Source organism: Vespa mandarinia, chromosome 3, assembly GCF_050613455.1.
Source record: "Vespa mandarinia isolate Hongniang chromosome 3, ASM5061345v1, whole genome shotgun sequence".
NCBI lineage: Eukaryota > Metazoa > Arthropoda > Insecta > Hymenoptera > Vespidae > Vespa > Vespa mandarinia.
Window position 1 is genome coordinate 8,750,001 of NC_140812.1, and position 5,000 is coordinate 8,755,000.

At 28.1% G+C, this 5,000-nt stretch overlaps 1 protein-coding gene across 2 annotated transcripts in view; it reads left to right on the forward strand.

Annotated features, from left to right (window-relative positions):
* Positions 1–5,000, forward strand: part of LOC118447768 (uncharacterized) — a 34,972-nt gene that overhangs the window by 1,994 nt on the left and 27,978 nt on the right. The gene's annotated exons all lie outside the window — the stretch shown is intronic.

Sequence of the window (5,000 nt, forward strand, 5' to 3'; positions counted from 1 at the left end):
TCTCTCGTTAGCATTCCTTCTCCCTCTCCTCCTCCTTCTCCACTTTCTTCTTCTTCTTCTTCTTCTTCTTCTTCTTCTTCTCCTCTTATTCTCGGCAAGGCGAAAGACGCGTCTCGAAGCAATCCGCGAACCGTAACCGCGCCACGTCGGTGGTGCCGAGGGAAACGTGATTTGTCGTGGCAACCTCGTGAAATATGTCGACTCGCCGATGTGTCCCGGACTCTCTTAACGTTTGCTGCTCGTACTATCCTTATCTCGTACGACTACGACTACGACGACAACGACGACGACGACGACGAAACGAAAGAATTTCTTTATGGATTGCAGTAGCACCGACGAGAACGTAGAGAAATATTTATATATATATATATATACATATATATATACACATTTATATATATATATACATTTTACATATATTATACATACATATATATATATATATATATATATAATATAAATATGTATAATATATCTATATATTTGTACATATATGTATAGTGTATATATATATAAGATATAGAATATATATATATATATGATATTTGTATATGTATCATGGGCTGTACGCGCCCCAACAACATTTTTCAGCTTTCGCTCGGGGGAAGCAGCGCTTGGTCGGCGATACACACGCGCGGCGGCTACCGGTATTAGCGTCGATCTAAACACTCCGCGGCTAAGGTAATCGATCTTTACGACCGCTACGTTAAAACCTGTATTTCTAGACCGGCTATTAAGTTTCTTGTCACCACTCGAACGTGCCTAGCGAGTAGATACATACGTGCCTCTTTGCCTTCGAAGTTGGAAGGCTCTCTTAAAATTCTAAGGGTTCTTTGCCATTCCAACATCGATATCATTTCCTACATTGATATCTTTGCACTTTCCTTATTTCCTTTAAGATTCCTTCGATCGGATCGAATAATAAACGAATACTTTTCGTAGAAATCGATTTCTCTTATAGTCTTTCGAGATTCTTGCCTTTTTCTTTCCACTTTATTTCTTTATTTATTTTTTTTTCCTGTTTTTCTTTTTCTCTTTTTGTTTTTGTTTTTGTCGAGAAGTTCCTCCTTTTGATTCCATCATTTTTTCTTTTTTTTTTTTTTTTTTTTTTTTTTTTTTTTTTTTTTGTAACACTTTATTCCAATATACCGAGAGATCATTCAAGAAGACTATAAATGTATTTTATTTTCTTTCGAAGTTCGATTAAAAATGCCTGCTATTTATTAGGGTATAGTATATTTTCTTAAATATTTTTTTAAATATTTTTTCTTTTTTTTTTTGTAAATGTGTATTAAAAAATAAAAAAAAATAATCGGTGATATAAGTACGTCGATATTATTTATAACGATTAATCGATAATACTTGGAAAATATTTTATAATTAAAATATGTTTAAGTATTAAATAAATAACTTGTCAGTATTTTAAATGGACGGTCGGTATTTTTAATAAATAAGGGAAAAAAAATAAAAAGAAAAGAAAAAAAGAAAAGAAAAAGAAAAAGAAAGAAGGAGAAAAAATACAACCAAGATAATTATTCGTACTATTTATTTTTATATTACTTATCTGTCGATACTTTATCGCATTTAAGATATTAATCGAGATATCATTTATTTAACGATATATTTCAACATTGATTAACAAATAAAAATACTGATACCTATAATAAATAGTAGAGAATAGAAAATATTTATTGTTATTTCTGTGTCTTTATGAAAATATTTCCTTGTAAGAGAAACCTATAACTATTATTGTTGTCATCTTATTTAGAATCAGATGTGTGAAATGAAGGTATATATATATATATATATATATATATATATATATATATATATATATAAATATATATATTTAGAAATGCTTTAAGTGAAATTCAGCGAACGTGTCAATGACGTTTATTTTACTTTGCGAAAGAAAACTATGTGGAATGTAGTTTCTCGTAATTTTCGATGCTTTCGCGAATTGAACTTCGAATTTCTCTCTCTCTCTCTCTCTCTCTCTCTTCTTCTTCTTTTTCTTTTACTTTTTTCTTTCTCCCTTTTTTTCTTTCTTTCTTTCTCTCTGTTACTTTCTGTTACTCTTGCTCTTTCTTCGTGAATATTACCAACACATTATTTACGATCGCTAGTTAACCAGCATTCCTCTTTGTACATGGGGCTCCATCGCAATTGATACGACACCATGAAAATAATAATGTGCTCAATATGCCGGGGCTACTTCGCTTTTGGTGCCTTTTATGAATGTTTCGCTTCGCTAAGCTTCGTTGATGTTTCTGATCGAGCATGTTTCCTAGTCCTTTACGTACTATACGCATATCTATAAATCGTAGTACATACATATATATATATATCCTATGTAGATATATATGTATATTAATATTTACACATGATTTGTATTAGATTATGCTTGCACACTGTTATAATACGCTCACATAAAATATATATATATATATATATATATATATATGTATATATATAATATAAATAATAAACAACAGAGAAATAATACGAATAAAAGAAATATAAAATAAGAAGTGAAAGTATAATAACGATCACTATGAAAATTCGATCTCCGTCGTAAATCCGTACGATCGTGAATCTTATCGTGGATCGTAATCAAGATTTTTTTTCCTTTTTTTATTTTCTTTTTTTTTTTATTTATTTATTTATTTATTTTTTTTTAATTCCATCCACCTCGTAAGGATCCTTTTTCTGTTCCGATCCTATGCAATTATATATATGCATATATATATATATATATATATATATATATATATATATATATATATATATATCTTAAATCCTATGGATTAAACATTTAAATTCAATCGTAAGACATTTATAAATTCTTTTTATAGCCCGCCTATTGGTTTACAATTAAATTATCTTGGATATCGAGCACTTATATAAGTTCTCAATCATTTGAAATTTGACTTTGAATACGATTGAATGTCGTTAGGAAAAGAAGTATAACTAAGATCGATGAAAGATCGACCGAACGATCTATTATATAGATATAAAGATTTTAAACAGGACTATTTAAAGGATTTCTACTTTGCTTTTTTTCTTTTTTTTTTTTTTTAACGTTTGAATGTATACACTGGATGAATATGATGGAAGAATAATGAAAAAGAAAGAAAGAAAGAAATAAATAACAAAAAAAAAAAAAAGTCAAATAAGTTAAGATATTATAAATTTGCTGCTAAAGAAAAAAAAAAAGGAGAAAGAACAAATAATAATACAATATAATTTTTATCATTGTTTTTACTTTATGATATTTACTTTTGTATCTGGATTAATAATATATCCTTTCTTTTTCTTTCTTTTTCTTCATACAAATCTTTTTTATACAAATTTTACGACACAAAATCATGCACTTAACACTATTAAAATCGTCTTTGCAATATGTTTTATATTTCGATACGCGATATAAGATGCATATACGTGCAATAATTCGACAAATTTTTAAAATGTAAATAGATATGATCTTTCCATTATTTGTTATTTTTTTTCTATTTTTTCTTTTATTTTTTTTTCACTTTAATACTTATTTCATACCTGTTATAATATTACTTTCCTATAAAATTTAATTTTTACAATATAAGAATTTTTATATAAATCAATCTTTACGATATAATAATTTTTATATTATTAAAATTTTACGTTTAAATCGTCTTTGCAATTGTTTTTCTTTTTTTGTTGTTGTTCGTTCTTTTTTTTTTTTTTTTTTTTGTTCTTTTTTTCGCGAAACAACGTAACGCGTAATAATTTGATAAATTTTTTCACTTCAGCATTTACTTCATACGTGGAATAATATTTTTTTGGTTTTTTTGCTTCTTTTTTTTTTGTCACATGAAAATTTTGCAATGGAAAAACAAAGCGAATCGAATAGTTAAATAGTCTTATTTTTAACGAATTTTGTTTTTTTTTTTTTTTTATGTTTTAATAAAAAAAAAACGTCAGCAAGCAACGTGTCCGATGCAAAACTGAGCGAATCGTGTTGCCGTCGGATCGCGAACGTCGCTGATATTTCCTACGATGATTTTCTCTCTCTATCTTTCTCCCTCTCTCTCTCTTTCTCTCTTTGAATGCCTCCTTTTATCATTCGATCAATAATAACAAATTGTATTCGAACAAATTTTTTTTTCTACGTGCGTCGATTTTCTCGACCTTCAGTAAAAACTTTCAATGATATTATGAATGAACGTGACGTGTGTGACGAGTTCGAGAATAAGAAATATCGAGTGACGTTGAGTAAGAGAGAAAGACTATGTGTATAAATGTGTGCGTGCATATATGTGTCTGTGTGTGTTTGTGTAAGAGTGAGAGAGAGAGAGAGAGAGAGAAAGAGAGAGAGAGTAAGAGAGAGAGCAAAAAGAAGATGTCGAATGGTCGTCGAGCCACGCGTCATAGACGTGTCTCGGGTGCCAAAGGTTAAAGGACGCTACTGCTTAATTCCACGTGCGTCTCGTCTCTGATTGTCATGGTGCATGATTAGAAGTACAAGTAAATGGCTCTATCCGTGAGAATATCTCGTCGAATTTCTTTTCTTTGATAGGACGGAAAAACGAATTTGTTTGTACGAATTACGTTATTTGTTTTATTTACTTATTTATTCTTTTCTTTTTTTTTGTTTTTTTTTTTTTTTTATTTTATCTATATTCTCTTATTTATTTAGAATTTTCTTTTTGTTTCTTTTATAATACGATATTATCTTTTTGCTCCTTTTTTAGAAAACTTATGTAAGAAAATAGAAAAAAAAGGTGTATATATATATATATATATTGACTCTAGAAACGAGTTAGGTGAATTTCATATTGATACAAAGTATACATTATATATTTATACATGTGTATATATATGTATATAAATATATTTTTTTTTAAATTTGAGTAAACAGTATAAGAAAATTCTGTTGTTCCTATTGTTTTAATTAATTAATTCATTCATTTATTTATTATTCTTTTATAATCGACAAGTCTAATAAAAATATCAATTTAATT